A 22,064-nucleotide genomic window follows, 5' to 3' on the forward strand; every position below is an offset into this window, starting at 1 on the left:
TTGACAATAAGTGTTTTGGCCCATAATGTATCAGGCTTATGGAAAAGCCTCCATGCAAGGCCTGAGTGACGAGTCTTATTTTTTAGCTCAGTTTTTTGGATACCCAGCCTCCCTTGGGGCTTGGGTCTAGTAATGACATCCCAGCTGAGCATGTGCACTTTCCTTTTTTCAGCTGTCGTCCTCCAAATAAAGTCCCTTTGAATTTTATTATTCCTTTTATATGTGGAGATGGGGAGCTTGATGAAATGCATGACATGGCTGGGAATACTAGCGATGCTAGCTTGTTCTAAGGTTGTACGCCCTGCCATGTTTAGGAACCTTATTTTCCAGCCAACCAACATGGAGTTCATGCTGTCGAACTGAAAATCCCCATGAGTGCGTCTTTTGTGAAAGATGGGAAGCCTAGGTATTTACCTAAGTTGGTACCGGACTTAATGCCTAGTATGTTGTAAAAGAGGTACATGTCTTCCTTGGTGGTATTTTTGGACTAGATCACTTTTGACTTGATCATGTTAACCTTTTGGCCAGAAACAGAGTTGAAAGAGTTTAGTGTTCTGATGATGGTTTTACAGTACTTCCTGTTAGCTTTGGCAAACAGGGTGAGGTCATTAGTAAAGAAAATTTGAGAAATTTTAGGCCCATTTCTACTGATAGATATTGCAGTCCAACTAGTTAAGCCAACTAGGGAAAATCTATTAAATTGCTCTACTAAAGTAACAGTGGGAGGCTTTCTTCATAATTACCTATTACCACCAAGTTATCAATAAATTAAATTTCTACCGGTTGCAGCTTAAATTTTATCGCTTTCTTCTACTTTATTTTTATTTTTTTTCTTTGTAAATAAATAATCAATTCATAAAATTAGTATTGGGACGCTTTCTTCACAATTATTAATCGTTACAATAACAAGAATTATTGTATCACTCTTATTTATTTTAATTTTTTTTATTTTATATTGGTAAATGACTTTTTTAGTTTCTAAGAAATTTAAGTCTTTTTAAAATAAAGAATTTGTCACTCTACACCTTTTTGTTCTTTATAGTTAAAACAGTGAATCCTAGAATTTGGTATAGTTCACTAATCATAGTTTACCAATGTATAGTATACCAAGAATGTAATAATACCATGATTCAAAAGTAATCATGGTATACCAATGTGTAGTATACCAAGAATATTAGGTATATCATTTAACATACTAAAAAAAGTATACAATAATTTAACACTATTCTTGGTAATACCAATGTGTAGTATATCAAGAATATGAGAATACCATGATTCAACATTAATCATGGTATACCAATGTGTAGTTCCCTAGGATCAGCAAGCATCGTATTTGCGATCATTTGATCGTATTTGCGCACCCTATGTCATATTTGCGCCTTTTGCAGCTGAACAAAAAGATGGAATTTCGGGACTTAGTCTCATTTTATCACATTTTGAGCCATAGACTCGGTGAGAGGCGATTTTAGGAGGAAATTTTCATATAAAGCTATTGGCTAAGTGATTTTGATTCTATTTTGATATTATAACATGAATATTTATGATTTTAACATCTAAACCATGAGATTGAAAAGACATTATGGGGAGTTTTGCTATATTTTTGAAAACAAAATGAATATTTAAGATTTGAGAGTCGATTTGGACTCAGATTTGAAAACCAAATACACATTTGGACTCGTAGGGTTATGGATAATCGAGATCTACCCTTCGACTCAGGTTTTGATCGGATGGGCTTGGGATTGACTTTGTTTACTTTTCAAGAATTGTATAAAGATCTTAACTTTATTAATTGAAATTGGGGTTTTTGCATTATTTGGTATTATTAAGTCATTTTAGGCTAGATTTGAGCTGAACGGAGGTGAATTTTAAAGAAAAAAACCATTTTTAGAGTATTGATTTGGGCTATTTGAGGTAAGTATCTTGCCTATCTTTGTGTGGAGGAATTACCCTTGAGGATTTGGTATAATTTGTATTGTTTGTGCTATGTAAAACGATGTGTACACGAGGTGACGAGTGTGTACACGAGCGTATGTGTGGTTCATTATCGGAATAGACCTTAGGATATTAATATGCCTTGAATTGGGTTTTTTGATATATGTAACAAGCTTTGTTTTGAAATACTCCCCGCACTTTATGTTATTATTATGATTATTGTACACATTGTTATTGAGTCATGGGCTATATCTTGTTGTAACCTTGATATTGTTGTTTTGATGATGTTGTGGCACATGTGTACGTGTTTTGCGGGTTGATTGTTATTGTGTGGGGTGAGATGTACATGTGGCGACATAAGGGAGGTATTTCATTATGATGTGCATGCGGAAAGAGAAGGGTGGCTATTTATATGCATGCACCGACATAAGGGTGGCATTCCATTGTTAATGTGCATGCGACGACATAAGGGTGGCTTGTTAGGAAATGTTATGAGATATATCTGGGTGATTCTTTGTTACTGTTCATGTGTTGGAACCGAGGGTTGATGTTTTGACACAAATGTGTTTTTTCTTAAATGCTTCCACCTTATGCTTTATTAATTTTGGTTGAATTCAATATGTTTTCACATGTCCCGTTCCCATTAATATTTTGTTGGCGAAAATGTATCATTTTACAATAAGTTATTGTACACATTCTTCGAGGTTGCAGACATTTATTCTGTTATGCCTTCCATTGTCAGTTTTATATTGATATCCCACACATGTTATTTGACTAGTGAGTGTCTTGACTTGAACCTCGTCACTACTCCACCGAGTTTAGTCTTAATGCTTACTAGGTACCGACTATGATGTACTCATACTACGCTTCTGCACATTCTTTGTGCAGATCCAGCTACTCCGAATCGAGCTGATTGATAGAATTGCATGATAGAGCTGGTTGGAGATTTCAAGGTATCCATGTTGTCCGCTCGTAGGCCTCGGAGTCACCCTCATTTATCCATTTATTACTGTTTATGTATCTCAAACACTGATGTATTTTTGATAATTTTTATATAATTCATGTAGAGATTATGACTCAGTATTACCGGGTTTTGGGAGTTATGATTGTTAGTTTTACCGTTTGGCTATGTTATGGCATTTTGCAGGTTTTATTTAATATTTAAGTTGTTATATTCTATTTGATTTTGTCTTGTGATAGTCTTACCTAGTCTTAGAAACTAGATACCATCATGACCCTTAAGGTGGGATTTTGGGTCGTGACAAGTTGGTATCAGAGCTCTAGGTTCATAGATTCTACGAATCATAAGCAAGTTTAGTTGAGTCTTGCGGATCGGTATAGAGATATATGCACTTATCTTCGAGAGGCTACAGAACTATTAGGAAATTTCACTTATTTCATTCCTATTTATGATTTTGAAATTTGTGCCTTTGTGCTTCTATTCTCTCATAGATGGTGAGGATATGAGCTTTAGTTACAAATGATGTTGCCCCAGATGTCGGTGTTGCAAGAGGCCAGGGCAGAGGCCGAGTTAGAGGCGGAGCACGCGCCGTAGCAAGGGGTCATGCTAGATCAGTGACTAAGGAGCCACCAGTAGCTCCAATTGGGGAGTAGGCACACGAGGCACCTATTTCTACCCTTGGACTTCAGGAGACTTTAGCGCACTTTTTGAGCATGTTTGATACCTTGGCTCAGGCGGGGTTGATCCTAATTGCATGAACTACTTCTCAAGCTGGGGTAGGAGCTTAGACTCCCGTCGCCCGTACTCTAGAGCAACGAGCTCATGTTGATCAGTATCTAGGTGCTATGCTGGTGCAGCCCGTGATTGTGGTTTAGCCCGAGGTCAGGCCCGTTGCATCAGCAGAGAAGCATAAGAGGTTAGAGAGGTTCTAGAAGTATCATCCTTTTCATTTCAGTGGAGAAGCTTTTGAGGATGCACGTGGTTTCTTAGACTAGTGTCACCGTATTATGCGTACTATGAGCATAGTGGAGTTGAGCGGGGTCGACCTTACTACTTTCCAGCTGGAAGGGCCGGCATATAGATAGTGATAGACTTATGAAGAGAGTAGGCTAGTTGGCGCAACGCCACTTACTTGGACTCAATTCACTGATCTCTTCTTAAGGAGGTTCATTCTGCAGACCCTCTGGGATATGTTGCGCACCGAGTTCGAGCAGTTGTGATATGGGAGTATGACTATGTCTGAGTATGCTATGAGGTTTATTGATTTATCTCGTCATGCACCTGCTTTGGTTTTCACTGTTAGAGAGAGATTCCATAGGTTTATTGAGGAACTCGATTATAGTCTCATATTTGGGATGGCACGGGAGTTGGAGACTGAAGCTCCATTCCACTAGATTGTGGAGATTGCTAGGAGGCTGGAGAGTATTCATGGGCAGGAGACGAGATATAGGGAGGCCAAGAGACCTCAAGGTTTTAGAGTATTCAGTGGTTCCCATTCTTCAGCTACAACTCATCATGGAAGAGATTTTATCAGTCAACAGTTGAGTCTGCACTTCAGGTTACTCGTGGTGCTCCAAATAGTTAGGGACCTCAGGGTATTCATATTGGACAGCCATCATCCAGTGCACCTTCTATATAGGGTTCCTACAATGGTTATTCTAGCCATCGAGGGAAGACTCAGTACCAGAATCCACGCCCGTAGAGGGGTTGTTTCGAGTGGGGTGATACAAGCCACATGGTGAAAGATTGTCCTAGACTTTAGAGGGGTGAACCTCTGCAGGTACTCAGGCTATGGTTTCTGATCCAATTGCTACTCCACCTGCACAACCAGCTAGAGGTGGAGGACATGCGAGTACAGGGAATCCTAGAGTGGGAGGCTAGGCCCATTGTTATGCTTCCCCTAGTAGGACTGAGGCCATTGCAGCAGATGCTATCATTACAGGTATTATTCCGGTATGTCATTGGGATGAGTTAGTTTTATTTGATCTGGTTCCATTTATTCATATATGTCATTCTATTTTTCTTCATATTTGGATATGTATCGTGATTCTTTGGATACCCCTATTTATGTGTCTATACATGTTGGGGTTTCTATTATGGTAGACCATGTCTATCGTTCTTGTTTGGTCACTATTGGGGGATATGAGACTAGGGTTGACCTTCTAGTACTCAATATTATAGATTTTGATGAGACTTTGGGCATGGATTGATTGTCACACTAAGATCATGACATTAGCTATACGGGGGTTACCGAGGTTGGAGTGGAGAGGTTTGTTGGGTTATGTTCTCAATAGGGTGGTGTCTTTTCTGAAGGCAAAAAAGATGGTTGAGAAGGGGTTCTTGGCATACTTAGCCTTTGTGAGGGATGTTTGTGTTGATACTCCTACCGTTGAGTCAGTTCTGGTAGTGAGTGATTTTTTAGATGTGTTTATAGCAGACCTACCGAGTATACCACTCGATAGAAATATTGATTTATGTATTGACTTGGTGCCGGACACTCGGCCCATCTCTATTCTACCATATCACATGGCACCAGTACAGTTGAATGAATTGAAGGAACAACTTTAGCAGTTTCTTGATAAGGGTTTCATCAAACCGAGTGTTTCACCTTGGGGTGCTCCAGTTCTATTTATGAAGAAGAAAGATGCCTATATGAGAATTTGTATTGACTACATGCAGTTGAACAAGGTTACAGTCAAGAAAAGGTACCCACTACCATGTATTGATGATTTATTTTATCAGATTCAGGGTGCTAGGGTATTTTCGAAAATTGACTTGAGATCAAGGTACCATTAATTGAAGATTCGGGCTTCAGATATTCTGAAGACGACTTTCAGGACCCGCTATGGCCACTATGAGTTTTTGGTGATGCCTTTTGGGTTGACCAATGCCTTATCAGCTTTCATGCACTTGATGAACAATGTGTTTCAGCCGTATCTGTATTCCTTCATCATCGTGTTCATTTATGATATACTGGTGTATTCTCGAAGCCGAGAGGAGCATGAGCAGCACCTACGGATCGTGCTTTAGAATTTGAGGGAGATAGGGCTATATGCTAAATTCTCCAAGTGCGAGTTTTGTCTAGACTTAGTGGCATTTTTGGGTTATGTGGTGTCTATTGAGAGGATTAAGGTGTATCCGAAGAAGATTGAGGCAGTTCAGAGTTGGCCCAAGCCTTCTACCGCTACTGAGATTTAGAGTTTTTTAGGTTTGGCTGGGTATTATCATCGATTCGTGGATGGTTTTTTTTTATCTATTGCAGCTCTTTTAACTAGATTGACTCCTAAAGGGTGCCCAATTCAGGTCGTTTGACTAGTGTGAAGAGATCTTTTAGAAGCTCAAGACTGCCTTGACTATAGCTCTAGTTCTGGTTTTGCCTTAAGCATCAGGTTCATATACAGTCTATTGTGATGCTTCACGAATTGGCATTGGAAGTGTGTTAATGTAGGAGGATAGAGTAATTGTTTATGCTTCGCGTTAGTTGAATCCCCATGAGAAGAACTACCTAGTGCACAATTTGATGTTAGCAGCCATTGTTCATGCGCTCAAGATTTGGAGGTACTATCTTTAGGGTATGTCTTGTGAGGTGTTCACGGATCACAAGAGTCTTCAACACCTATTCAAACAAAAGGATCTGAACTTGAGTCAACAGAGGTGGTTAGAGCTACTAAAGGACTATGATATTACCATTCTTTATCATCCTGGGAAGGCCAATGTGGTGGCCGACACTTTGAGTAGGAAGGCCGAGAGCATGGGGAGTATTGCTTTTATTACAATTGGGGAGAGACTATTAGCGTTGGACGTTCAGGCTTTGGCTAACAGGTTTGTGAGGTTGGACGTTTTGTAGCCGAGCAGGGTTCTTCCTTGCGTGGTTTTAAGGTCGTCTTTGTTTGAGCGCATCAAGGCACGTCAGTATGATGATCCCTAATTGCTTGTCCTTAAGGACACGGTGAAGCACGATGATGACAAGGAGGTGACTATTGGAGATGATGGGGAGTTAAGGCTTCATGGACGAATTTGTGTGCCCAATATGGATGGGTTGTGTGGAGCTGATTCTTGCAAAGGCCCATAGTTCGTGGTATTTCATTCATCTGGGTGCAGCGAAGATGTACCATAATTTGAAGAAGCACTACTGGTGGAGAAGGATGTAGAAAGATACTATGGAGTATATGGCTCGGTGTTTGAACTGTCAGTAGGTTAAGTATGAGCATTAGAGATCGGGTGGTTTGCCTCAGAGGCTAGATATTCTGTAGTGGAAGTGGGAGTGTATCAATATGGATTTTGTGGTTGGGCTACCACAGACCTTTAGGAGATTCGACACTGTGTGGGTCATTCTGGACAGACTGACCAAGTCTTCACACTTTATTCTATCAGTCGAGCATCCAGATGGCTCCTTACGAGGCTTTATATGGGAAGCGATATCGTTCTCCAGTTGGTTGGTTTGAGCTTGGGAGGCTAGGTTATTGCGCACTGATTTGGTCCGTGATGCCTTGGAGAAATTGAAGTTGATTTAGGAGCAACTTCGTATAACACAGTCCATGTAGAAGAGTTATGCTGATAGGAGGGCTCGTGGTGTGGTATTGATGGTGGGTACTCAGGGTTTTGCCCATGAAGGGTGTGATGAGGTTCGAGAAGAAGGGTAAGTTGAGCCCTCAGTATATTGGTCCGTTTGAGATTCTTGAGAGAATGGGTGAGGTGGTCTACAGACTTGCACTGCTACCCAGCTTATCTGGAGTTCACCGGGCGTTCCATGTTTCCATGCTACAGAAGTACTCTGGTGATCCATCACATGTGTTGAGGAGCCAGTGGCTATTTTGGACAGGCAGGTTCGGAAGTTGAGGTCGAAGAGCATTGCATCGGTAAAGGTCCAATGAATAGGTCAACCAGTCGAGGAGGTGACTTGGGATACCAAGCATGATATGCAGACTTGTTATTCTCATCTTTTTGGCACTTTAACTATGTCTTTATACTCATTCGAGGGCGAATGTTTGTTTAAGAGGGGAAAATGTAACGACCCGACTGATTGTTTTGTGTATTTAAGACTTGTATCCTTTTGAAGCTTCCCGTATGTGTATTTGTGGTTACATGAATTTTAGGGATGTTTAGTTTGGCTTCGGGGAGGTTTTGGGTTAATTTGGAACACTTGGTTCTTAGTTTGGAAGCTTAGGTGAGAAATATTGACCAAGGTTTGACTTTTGTAAACACGACTTCGGAACAGTATATTGATGGTTCCAATAGATTCATATGGTAATGTTGGACTTAGGCGCATGCCCAGAATTGAATTCGGAGGTTCCTAGGTTGAAGTAGCTCATTTTGCTGAAAGTTGGCAATTTTAAGATTTAGAATTTTTTTAAGTTTGACCATGGATTGACTTTATGGCTATCGGTTTCAGATTGGTTTAAGGACTTGGAATAGGTCCGTTTTCTCATTTGGAACTTGTTTGCAATGTTTGGTGTCATTCGGAGTTAGTTTGGTAGGAATCAGATGATTGGTTGTGATTTTAGCAATTCTTGAGTTTCATTGTGAATTCTATGTGTTTTGATATTCGATTCGTGGTTCCGGCTATTATTTTATTGTTTTAAGCTCGCGAGTAAGTTCGTATGATATTTTTGAATTTGTTTGGATTTTTGGTGTAGATCCGCAAGGTCTTGAGTGAGTTTCGAACGCTTTTCGGAGTGGTTTGGACTGTTGCAGATTTTGTTGGTTCTTTGTTGGTGCTGCAGGTCTCGCAAATGCGAGATCCTATTTGCATTTACGAACCCTGCATTTTCGAGGTGGGTATTGCATTTGTGAGGTTGGTTGGGTGCTGGGTTTTTGCTTTTGCGGACTACTCGATGGCATTTGCGATGGGGAACTGGGCACGGATGACCGCGTTTGCGATCAAGGGGTCACTTTTGCAAAGGGGACTATCTTCGTATTTGCGATATTTCCTGGGCTCTGCAGGCATTGCATTTGTGATTATTTGGTCGCATTTGCGAACCCCAGGTTGTATTTGTGACATCTGCAGCTGAACAAAAAGATGGGATTTTGGGACTTAGTCTCATTTTATTAAATTTTGAGCCCTAGATTTGGTGGGAAGCGATTTTAGAAGGGATCTTCATACAAAATATTGGGTAATTAAGTTTGACTCCTTTATGATATTATAACATGATTATTTATGAATTTTAACATCTAAACCATGAGATTTGAAGAGAACTTTGGAGATTCTTTACTATGTTTTTTATTTTCTTTTTTGAGATTTGAGAGTCGATTTGGACTCGGATTTGAAAGCAAAACATATATTTGGACTCGTGGGATTATGAGTAGTCGACATCTACCCTTCGACTCGGGTTTTGACCAGACGAACCTAGGATTGAATTTTGTTGACTTTTCGAGAATATTTCCTCACCTTTAGTTCTTGAACTGGCCTTTCTCAACTTGAAGTCAAGTGAGAAACTCTTTCTATTATATAGGCTAAGTAGTCCCTAAACTCAGGTTTTTAGAGGAATTCGACGAGGGAGAGAGAGGAGTCACCGTGGAGGCTAGAGTTTATTGTTTTATCTTTCTTCTGCCAAACTTAGTAATTTTTATGTTTATTTAGATGATTTGTTATTTGCATACTATTGGTACTAGACCTAGGGGCTTTTAGGAGGGTGCTTAGAGTTTTTATGGAGATTTTGTGGTGAACTGTTATTCTTGTTTCTCAGCTTATGGAGTCCCTGTCTCATCTATTTCTACTATTATTTGATTCAGATAGCATTGTTATGTTTTGAGACTCGGTTGTAGTCCTAGAAGCTCATGACTTCGTACTATCAAGTTTTGGGAGTTATTGCAATACTCATCCGCTTTGGTTGATGTTCTTGAGATTTAATATGCTTATTATTCATGATAGTAGTTTATCTTGTATTTATCATGATTTGACTGATTTGGATATTGGCTTACCTAGAAAGTTGGGGTTGGATGTCATAACAAACTTTGGTGGTATATTAGATCGTGACAAATCTATCGTCTTATCTACTTAATTCGACGGTTTTTCTATTTTCAAACTTCCATACTAAAATTTTGTCATATCAAATATTTATTCTTTGGTTTTAAAATAAATTGTTAGATTTAAACAAATCTAGTCAGATATGACCTTTTTTGTAATAGTAATTGGATAGTGCTTGGGACTTAGAGTACTTCTATATCATTATTGATATGACCTTGTAAAACTGTAGAGATAAAGTAACAATTTCAAATTCATTGGAGGTCTCTTTAGAGCAAACATTTCGTTTTGAGGTACTTTCATAAATGTGATGGAGATAGATGGGTCTGTGGATATGGGGAAACTTAGAGTGAGTTATGGTTTAAGACCATAGTATTTTGAAAAGATAAAGATATCTCGGAAAGGGATCAAGAGTAGTTTAAAAGAAGTTGAGTTGATATAGCAGTAGCTTGGACTAGTATTATGACAGAAATGATTGATTTTTATATATAATCGGGTGTTACAGATACCTTGTGAGAAGATCTTTGGGTTTGACCATTTATGTGACTTGGTTGACTTATATTCAGCTTCAGTGGCTTGATTGTGTGGAAGTAAACTTCTTAAATCTTGAGACTGATTTGGCATGTATAACGACCTAACCGGTCGTTTTGAGTAATTTGTTCCTGATCCCCTATTTATTGCCTCCTCTATGATGCATTATGGTTAGGGGATTTGCCAGGGGTGTTTGTTTTTGGTTTCGGATGAGTTTCGGAGTAAAATGGGACACATAGTCTGTAAGTTGGAGGCTTAAATTGAAAAAGTTGACCGTAATTTGACATTTGTGTAAATGACACCAAATTAGAGTTTTGACGGTCCAAATAGCTCTGTATGGTGATTTAGAACTTAGGAGCATGTTCGGATATTGATTTGGAGGTCCGTAGGTCGTTTCGGCTTGATTTGGTAAAATTTTGAAAGTTGAAGGTTTGTAAGGTGGAAGGTTTGACCGGAAGTTGACTTTATTGATATCGGGGTCGTATCACGTCATTTATGACTTGTGTGAAAAATTTGAAGTCAACCAGAGTTGTTTTGTTATGAATCGATATTATATTTGGAATTCGGAAGTTCATAGTTTCAATAGGCTTAAATTGGGTTGCGATTCGTAGAATTGATGTTGTTTGATATGGGTTTTGGCCTCACGTAGGTCCGTTATATATTTTGGAACTTGTTGATATATTCGGACGGGTTTCCGTGGATCCCGGGTGTGATTCGGATTGAATCCGGAACAAGTTTGGATTTATGTGTATGCTAAAGTTTTGTTGTTACTAGTGCAATCGCACATGCACATTTTGGGTCGCAGGTGCGGCGCCGCAGGTGAGGCACTCGAGCCGTAGAAGCGAATATTTTCATGACCAACTAGGACCATATGTGCGGTCCATGTCCCGCATAAACGGACTCGCCGATGCGGGGAATGCATCACAGAAGCGGATATGGCCGGGGACGCCTGGAATCGCAGAAGCGAACAACGTCCGTAGAAGCGCATGCGCATAAGCGTGTTTGGTCCGCAAAAGCGGAAATTCATGACTTAAGCTAGAACGCACCTGCGATGGTTTTTGCATATGTGCAGCATCGCAGATGCGACTGGGTGACCGCAGATGCGGAAATCACTGGGCAGAAAAAGGCTAAGTTCGAGGTTTTGATTTCATTATTCATTTTTGGACCTAGAGAGCTCGGTTTATGGTGATTTATTCGAGAAACTTTCAAGAAATTCATCGGAGTAAAGATTCTAATCAGGTTTTGGTTATATTACATGAATATATTATTATTTTCAACATTTAATTAGTGATTAGAGTTGGAAATTTTGGGAAAAATTGTGAAAACTTCTTGGACTAAATTTTGGGGTTTTGAAACGCGATTTGAGGTTGGATTTGAGTAATTCTTGTATGGTTGGACTCGTTATCAAATGAATGTTCGGATTTTTTAATTTTTGTCGGGTTCCGGGTCGCGATCCCTGGATTTGACTTTTGAGTTGACTTTTTATTTATCTTTAAGGATCGTAACTTTATTATTCGAAATAGTTTTCTATAGTTTATATTTATGGTATGAAGTTGTTTTGGCTAGATTCGAGCCGTTCAGAATTGGATAATCGATGAAAAGGCTTACTAATGGATTAATTAGCATGTTTTCAGGTAAGTGTCTTGCCTAACTTTGTGTGGAAAAATTATCCCTTAGAAATGGTGTTGGTTTGCATTAATTGTGATATGTGAAAGCCGTGTACGCAAGGTGACGAGTGTGTACACGGGCGAAATATGGAAATTTACCGGTTTTAGCTATGTAGATTCCTTTCATGCCTTAATTGAGTTACCTTAACATGTTAAAATCATCTTCATTAGTTTATCTTCACATGCTCTACTTGTGTTATCTCTTACTTGTTAATTGCCTTTACATGTTTAGTTGAAGTATTGTTTACTTTATTCCTTATTCATTATTTAACCGTTGAGTTCTTTACTTAAAGTTGTTGTTGGAATATCTTGTTATTGAAATTGGTATTGAGTTACAAAGGCCGTGATTTACATTGAGGCGAAGTTGTAAAATTGTGAAATGCTATTCTTGCTCAGTTATTCACCTCCGGTTGTTATTGTGAGACTCTTGTGCATATTGTAGTTAAGCCATGGGCTATTTTTTTATGAAAACACCATTGTTGTTGATTTCTTTGTCAAGTTGTGATATTGGGCACTTGAGGTGCGATTTGTGATACATTTGTGATATTGATATGCATGTGGTGGTATAAGGTTTTGGGGTTGAAATGCACACGGTGAGATAAGGTGGGCTTGATACACGTGTTGCTAGTAGGGAAACTGCTTGAAGCCACGCGGTGTGATAAGGTGGGCTAAAACGCGGGAAGCTATTTTGGAAAAACTAATTTTCAAAATTAAATGTAAGGCTCCTGTGGTGATATAAGAAAATATTGTGAAATGATTTGTGATTTGAGACTACGAGGCGGTACCTCGGTAGTGATTTTTGTTGATACTTTTTTATTACTTCACTTGTGTTTTGTTGCTTGTTTCGTGTCATAGCATTTCTTGTTTTCTTCCGTGATGCATTATTTACCTTAGTTCAATGTAGCTATTCTCGGTACATTTCTTTATTGTTTCATTTTTATTGTTATCATTATTACACTGTTATATACCTGTTCAGTTTCTTATTTATTCCTGTAGGGCCTTGACCTGACCTCGTCACTACTTTACCGAGGTTAGGCTTGGCACTTACTGGGTACTGTTATGGTGTACTCATGCTACGCTTATGCACATCTCTTTGTGCAGATCGAGGTATCTCCTACCAGTCCAGGCACCACTGATTCGAGCCCAGTTTCAGAGACTTCAAGGTATACCTGCCGGCGTCCGCAGGCCTCAGAGTCACCCTCTATCTAGTCTATTTTATTTTCTTATCCTTTTATTGACACTGATGTATATGGATATTCAGTACTATCTTATAGAGCTTATGACTCGTATTCTCCGAATTTTCGAAAGTTGTGTTCTGTTGAGTTATGGGGTTTCTTTATATTATAGAGGTTGAGTTATTAGAAGGTTCTTTATAAATTCTCAGTTAATATTTCATGTATGTTAGGATTACCTAGTCTTAGAGACTAGGTACCATCACGACATCCTACAGAGGAAAATTGGGGTCGTAACAAGTTGGTATCAGAGCTCTAGGTTCATAGATGTGATGAGTCACAAGCAAGTTTAGTAGAGTCTCATGGATCGGTACGGAGACGTCTGTACTTATCTTCGGGAGGCTATGGAACTTTTAGGAAAAGCTTAACTTCTTTGATTCCTTATCGTGCAAATTTGTTGAGTTCGAAATTCTAAATCTCTATCTTTCTATTCTCTCACAGATGGTGAGGACACGCATAGCTGGATTTGACGATCAGACACCCGCACCCCTACTAGAGATGCGAGAGGGCAGGGCCGGGGCAGAGGTCGAGGACGGGCATGTGGTATAGCCAGAGCACCTGCCCAAGCTAGTACAGAGGATCCACCATTAGGTCCAGTTGGGGGGCAAGCACCTGAGATGCCTGTTACTACCCCTGCATTTTAGGAGACCCTTGCCCAGTTTTTGAGCATGCTTGGAAATCTAGCTCAGGTAGGGTTTATTCCACTTGCTCCGGTCACATCCCATTCAGGGGAGGAGCACAGACTCTCGCCGCCCATACCCCAGAGCAGCGGGTCCAGGTTGACCAGGTCCTAGAGGACATACCAGTGCAATCGGTATTTCTAGTTCAACCCGAGGTTAGGACAGCAACATCTGAGGAGGAGCAGATCAAGCTCGAGAGGTACACGAAGTACCACCCCTACATTCAGCGGCTTAGCTACAGAGGACGCACAGGGTTTTCTTGAGGAGTGCCACCGTATCTTCCGTACTATGGGTATTGTGGAGTCAAGTGGAGTTTCTTTCACTACGTTCCAGCTTAAGGGAGCGGCTTATAAATGGTGGAGAGCGTATGAGTTGGGCAGCCCGGCCGAGGCAGCTTCACTCACCTGGGCTCAGTTCTCAGAGATGTTCATGAGAGAGGTTGTTCCCCAGAGTCTTCGGGATGCATGGCGCGCAAAGTTTGAGAAGTTGCGCCAGGGTGCTATGACCGTATCAAAGTATGTTGTCAGGTTCAGCGAGTTGTCTAGACATACACTAGCCTTAGTTTCCATAGTGAGAGAGTCCGTCGATTTATCGAGGGGCTCAACCATGGTATTAGGTTCAACATGGCTCGAGAGTTAGAGACGGATACCCTATACCAGCAGGTGGTGGAGATCGCTCGGAGATTGGAGGGTATGTTGGGCTGGGAGATAGAGGAGAGGGAGGCCAAGAGGCCTCCCGATTTTGGAACATACAGTGGTGCTCGTGCCCCAGTTGCAGCTCATCATGGTAGAGGTTATGCGAGCCATCCCCTTCAATCGGCACTTCCAGCTTCCAGTGGTATTCCGGCTACTCCCAGGTCTCAGGTTCGCCATTATGCACCTCCATTGTCTAGTGTACCTCCTGCACGGGGTGCTTTCAGTGGTCAGTCCGGCCAACCAAGCCCAAGCCAGTCTTAGCAGCCACGTCCTCCGAGAGCTTGTTTTGAGTGTGGCGACACTCGCCATATGTTGAGAGACTGTCCCAAACTCAGGAGGGTTTCACCTCCACAGACTACTCAGGCTCCACGTATTCCATAGGGCCCCCAAGCTTCTCAGGCCATGGTTACCACAAAAGTTTCCACTCCAACTGCTCAACCAGCTAGAGGTGGAGCTCGGGTAGGTAGAGGTCGCCCTAGACATGGAGACCAGGCCAGATGTTATGCTCTTCCGACTAGGACAGAGGAGGTTGCATCTGACTCAGTTATCACAGGTATTATTCCGGTTTGTCATAGAGATGCATCAGTCTTATTTGATTCAGGCTCCACATATTCCTATGTATCATCTTACTTTGCTCCATATTTGGGTATATCCCGTGATTCCTTGAGTTCTCTTATCTATGTGTCCAAACCAGCGGGGGATTCCATTATTTAGTTGTTCCTGGTGGTTTTGAGACCAGAGCTGACCTATTGTTGCTCAGTATGGTATATTTTGATGTTATTTTGGGCATGGACTAGTTTTCGCCCTATCATGCTATTCTTGATTGTCACACCAAGACGGTGATGTTCTCTATGACACGTTTGCAGCAGTTTGAGTAGAGGGGTACTTTGGACTATGTTCCTCGACGCGGTGTTACTTCCTTAAGGCACAACATATGGTTGGTAAGGGGTGTGAGGCATATCTAGCCTTTGTGAGAGATGTCAGTGTTTATACTCCTATCGTTGAGTCAGTTTCAGTAATAAGGGACTAGCCAGATATATTTCCAGTGGATCTTTCGAGCATGCCGCCCGATAGGGATATCGATTTTGGTATTGATTTATTGTTGGGCACTCAACCCATTTCAATTCCACCATATCGTATGGCCCTAGTGGAGCTGAATGAGTCAAAAGAGCAGTTGCAAGAGTTTCTCGACAAGGGTTTTATTCGGCCTAGTGTGTCACCTTGGGGTGCTCCAGTCTTGTTTGTAAAGAAGAAGGATGGTTCTATGCGCATGTGTATTGATTATAGACAGTTGAGCAAGGTTACAATGAAGAAAAGGTATCCATTGCCACACATTGATGACCTATTTGATTAGCTACAGTGTGCCAGAGTGTTCTCAATTATTGATTTACGGTCAAGCTACCATCCGTTAAAGATTCAGGATCCGAATATTTTGAAGACTGCCTTCAAGACTCGATATGGTCATTACGAGATCCTTGTGATGTCATTTGGGCTGACCAACACCCCAACAACATTCATTCACTTGATTCATTCATCATTGTGTCTTTTGACGACATCCTGGTGTACTCACAGAGCCGGGAAAATCAATAGCAGTGTGAGGAGAGATTTCAAAAGCTCAAGACTACTTTGACTACAACCGTAGTGTTGGTATTACCTACGGATTCAGGGTCTTACACTATGTACTGTGTTGTGTCACGTGTTGGCCTCGACGCGGTGTTACTTCCTTAAGGCACAACATATGGTTGGTAAGGGGTGTGAGGCATATCTAGCCTTTGTGAGAGATGTCAGTGTTTATACTCCTATCGTTGAGTCAGTTTCAGTAATAAGGGACTAGCCAGATATATTTTCAGTGGATCTTTCGAGCATGCCGCCCGATAGGGATATCGATTTTGGTATTGATTTATTGTTGGGCACTCAACCCATTTCAATTCCACCATATCGTATGGCCCTAGTGGAGCTGAATGAGTCAAAAGAGCAATTGCAAGAGTTTCTTGACAAGGGTTTTATTCGGCCTAGTGTGTCACCTTGGGGTGCTCCAGTCTTGTTTGTAAAGAAGAAGGATGGTTCTATGCGCATGTGTATTGATTATAGACAGTTGAACAAGGTTACAATGAAGAAAAGGTATACATTGCCACACATTGATGACCTATTTGATTAGCTACAGTGTGCCAGAGTGTTCTCAATTATTGATTTACGGTCAAGCTACCATCCGTTAAAGATTCAGGATCCGAATATTTTGAAGACTGCCTTCAAGACTCGATATGGTCATTACGAGATCCTTGTGATGTCATTTGGGCTGACCAACACCCCAACAACATTCATTCACTTGATTCATTCATCATTGTGTCTCTTGACGACATCCTGGTGTACTCACAGAGCCGGGAAAATCAATAGCAGTGTGAGGAGAGATTTCAAAAGCTCAAGACTACTTTGACTACAACCGTAGTGTTGGTATTACCTACGGGTTCAGGGTCTTACACTATGTACTGTGTTGTGTCACGTGTTGGCCTCGACGCTGTGTTAATGCAAGATAGTAGGGTGATTGCCTACGCGTCTAGACATCTGAATGTACATGAGAAGAATTATCCAATCCACGACCTTGAGTTAGCAGCTATTGTTCATGCCTTGAAGATTTGGCGATACTATTTGTACGGTGTCCCTTGTGAGGTCTACATCGACCACCGGAGTCTACAACATCTGTTCAAACAGAAGGATCTTAACTTGCATCAACGGAGATGGTTAGAGTTGCTTAAGGACTATGATATAACCATTCTATATCATCCCGGGAAGGCCAATGTGTGGCCGATGCCTTGAGTTGTAAGGCAGAGAGCTTGGGCAGTTTAGCATATCTACCGGCAGTGGAGAGGCCATTAGCGTTCGATGTTCAGGCATTGGCCAATCAGTTTGTTAGATTGGATGCTTCGGAGCGGAGTCGAGTTTTGGCTTGTGTGATTTCTCGGTCTTCTCTATATGATCGTATCAGATAGCATCAGTATGACGAACCCCATTTGCTTGTCCTCAAGGATACGATTTAGCACGGTGATGCCAGGAGGTCACTATTAGGGATTACAGTGTGGTACGGATACAAGGCCATCTATGTGTACCCAACGTAGATAGTTTGCGTGAGTTTATTCTTCAGGAGGCCGACAATTCGTGGTACTCCATTCATCCAGGTGCCGCTAAGATGTATCAGGACTTGAGGCAGCACTATTGGTGGAGGAGAATGAATAACGAATAGTGGAGTATGTAGCTCGGTGCCTAAATTGTCAACAGGTGAAGTATGAGCATCAGCGACCAGGTGGATTGCTTCAGAGGCTAGAGATTCCAGTGGAAATGGGAGCAGGTTACTATGAATTTTGTCGTTGGGCTCCCAAAGATTCAGAAGGAGTTTGATGCAGCATGGGTTATTGTGGATAGGTTGACCAAGTCGGCTTATTTCATTCCAGTAGTGACTACTTATTCTTCAGAGCAGCTGGCTCAAGCCTTTATTCGCGATATTGTCCGACTTCATGGCATGCCGGTATCCATCATCTCAGACCGGGGTGTGCAGTTTACATTGTGATTCTGGAAGGCCGTACATCGAGAGTGGGCACACGGGTTGAGTTGAGTACAACATTTCACCCTCAGATGAACGAACAGACTGAGCGCACTATTAAGATATTAGAGGATATGCTTCGTGCCTGTGTGATAGAGTTCGGGAGTTCTTGGGATCAGTTCTAGCTGCTTGCGAAGTTTGCCTACAACAATAGCTACAAGTCAAGCATTCAGATAGCTCCGTATGAGGCCTTGTATGGGAGATGGTGTTGGTCTCCGGTGGGTTGGTTTGATCCGGGTAAGGCTAGGCTATTGGGTACTGACTTGGTTCAGGATGCTTTGGAAAAGATTAAATTATTTCAAGATCAGCTTCCTACAGCCCAATATTGACAGAAAGGTTATACAGATCGGAAGGTTCGTGATATTGTGTTCATGGTTGGAGAGCGATCGTGCTCCGGGTTTTGCCCATGAAGGGTGTTTTGAGGTTCAGCAAGAAGGGCAAGTTGAGCCCTAGGTATATCAGAACTTTTGAAATTCTGGAGAGGATTGGAGAGGTGGCCTACAAGCTTGCACTACCACCTAGTCTAGCTACAGTTCATCAAGTATTGCATGTTTCTATGCTTCAGAAGTATCACGGTGATCCGTCTTATGTGTTGGATTTCAGCTCAGTCCAGTTGGATAATGATTTGTCTTATGTTGAGGAGCCGGTGGCCATTTTGGACAAGCAGGTCCGAAAGTTGAGGTCGAAGAACATTGCTTCAGTGATGGTTTAGTGGAGGGGTCAACCAGTCGAGGAGGTGACTTGGGAGACCGAGCATGATATGTGTAGACGTTATCCTCATATTTTCACTACTTCAGGTATGTATCTATACTCGTTCGAGGACGAACATTTAATTTACGAAGGGGAGAATGTAACGACCCGATCGGTCATTTTGAGTATTTTAGTCCTGATCCTCAATTTATTGCCTCATCTATGATGCATTATAGTTATGGGACTTGTCGGGGGTGTTTGGTTTTGGTTTTAACATAGGAACATATCCAGATATTGATTTGAAGGTCTGTAGATCGTTTCGGCTTGATTTGGAGAAAGTTTGAAAGTTGAAGGTTTGGAAGGTTTGACTGGGAGTTGACTTTATTAATATCGGGAGATTCCGATTCTGGAAATTGGAATAGGTTCGTCATGTCATTTATGACTTGTGTGCAAAATTTGAAGTCAATCAGAGTTGTTTTGGTATGAATCGACATTAGTTTTGGAATTCGAAAGTTCATAGTTTCAATAGGCTTGAATTGAGTTGCAATTCACAGAATCGATGTTGTTTGATATAGGTTTTGGCCTCGAGTATGTCCGTTATATATTTTAGAACTTGTTGGTATATTTGAATAGGATATCGTGGGCCCCGGGTGTGATTCGGATTGAATCCAAAATAAGTTTGGACTTGTGTGATTGCTGAAGTTTTGTTGTGACTAGTGCAATCGCACCTGAGCATTTTGGGTCGCAAGTGCGGCACCGCAGGAGCGGCCCTCGAGCCGCAATAGAGAATATTGTCATGACTATCTGGGACCGTAAGTGCGGTCCATGTTCCACAGAAGCAGACTCGCCGATGCGGGGAATGCATCACAGAATCGGATATGGCCAGGGAGGCCTGGGATCGCAGAAGCGGACAACGTTCGCAGAAGCGCATGCACAAAAGCTCATTTGTTCCGCAGAAGCGAAAATTCGTGACATAAGCTGGAACTGCACTTGCGATGGTTTTTTCGCAGGTGCATTGTCGCAGATGCTACTGTGTGACCGCAGATGCGGAAATCACTGGGCAGAAAAGGGCTAAGTTCGAGGGTTTGATTTTATTATTTATTTTTGGACCTAGAGAGCTCGGTTTGTGGCAATATTTCATGAGATTTTCAAGAAATTCATCGGGGTAAGAGATTCTAACTCGGTTTTGGTTATATTACACGAATCCATTGTTATTTTCATCATTTAATTAGTGATTTGAGTTGGAAATTTGGGGGAAAATTGTGAAAACTTCTTAGACTAAATTTTGGGGTTTTGAGAGGCAATTTGAGGTCATTATCGATATGGTTGGACTCATTATCGAATGTGTGTTCGGATTTTGTAATTTTGGTAGGGTTCCGAGGCGCGAGCCTGGGGTTGACTTTTGAGTTGACTTTTTATTTCTCTTTAATGATCGTAACTTTATTGTTCGATATAGTTTTCTATAGTTTATATTTATGGTATGAAGTTATTTTGGCTAGATTCGTGTCGTTCAGAGTTGGATAATCGATGAAAAAGCTTACTAGTGGATTGAGTTAGCTTGTTTTGAGGTAAGTGTCTTGCCTAATTTTGTGGAGGGGAATTACCCCTTAGGATTGGTGTTCGTTTGTATTTATTGTGATATGTGAAAGTCATGTATGCAAGGTGACGTGTGTGTACACGGGCTAAATATATAAATTTACCGGTTTTAGCTATGTAGATTCCTTTCATGCCTTAATTGAGTTACCTTAATATGTTAAAATCATCATCATTAGTCTATCTTCACATGCTCTACTTGTCTTATCTCATAATTTTTAATTGCCTTTACATGTTTAGTTGAAGTATTGTTTCCTTTATTTCTTATTCATTATTTAACCGTTGAGTTCTTTATTTAAAGTTGTTGTTTTTGGAATATCTTGTTGTTAGGCGAATATACGAGATTATACTGACCGTTCTCTGTCACCTATCACACCTCCTCACGAACTCATGGGCGTCTTTAAACACCCTAGGCCAATAGAAACCCGATTGCAACACCTTAACTGCCATTTTGTCACCAGCATGATGACCACCATAAGGCGACGCACGACAGTCATGTAAGACAGCATTTATTTCAGATTCGAGCACACATCTTCTCATTAATTGATCAATACAAGATTTGAACAGAAACGGCTCATCCCACACATATGATCTCGCATCTCGCAAGAACTTCTTTTTAGCATGAGGTTCAAGATCATGAGGCATTTCTCCACTTTCCAGATAGTTTACAAAATCTACATACCATGGCACCTCCCCAGCAGTAACGGCCAACAATTGCTCATCCGTTAAGGTTTCTTTGATGACATCTCTCTAAGTTATATGATTCCGAGTTTCTAACTTGGACAAGTGATCAGCCACTTGATTCTCTGTTCCTTTACGGTCTCGGATCTCCAAGTCAAATTCATGCTAGAGTAAAACCCAACAAATTAGCCTTGGTTTAGCATCTTTCTTTTCGAACAAATACCTGATGGCTGCATGGTCCGTGTAGACGATGACTTTGGTGCCAACCGAATAGGCCTGAAATTTATCGAACGCCCACACTACAACAAGCAACTCCTTTTCTGTCACAATATAATTTATTTGAGCAGGAGTGAGAGTCTTACTTGCATAGTAAATTGAGTGAAATAATTTTCTCCTCCTCTGGCCCAATACGGCCCTAATTTCACCATCACTAGCGTCATACATCAGCTCAAATGGCTCGTTCCAGTCAGGAGCCACTATGATTGGTGCACTCACTAACTTCTTTTTCATCTCCTCGAATGCTTTCAGACAAGCATCGTCAAACTTGAACGGCACATCCTTCTCTAACAACCTGTACAAAGGAGAGGAAATTTTTGAGAAATCCTTTATAAATCGGCGATAAAAACCTGCATGTCCCAGAAAACTCCTAACTCCTTTCACTGAAATCGGTGGTGGAAACTTTTTAATTGCTTCCACCTTAGCCTTGTCAACTACCAGTCCATCTTTGGACACCTTGTGTCCCTGCACTATACCTTCATGTAGCATGAAATGGTAGTTTTTCCAATTCAGTACCAGATTTGTCTCCTCACACCTAACAAGCACTTTAGCAATATTGGTCAAGCA

Source organism: Nicotiana tabacum, chromosome 14 (assembly GCF_000715075.1).
Source record: "Nicotiana tabacum cultivar K326 chromosome 14, ASM71507v2, whole genome shotgun sequence".
NCBI lineage: Eukaryota > Viridiplantae > Streptophyta > Magnoliopsida > Solanales > Solanaceae > Nicotiana > Nicotiana tabacum.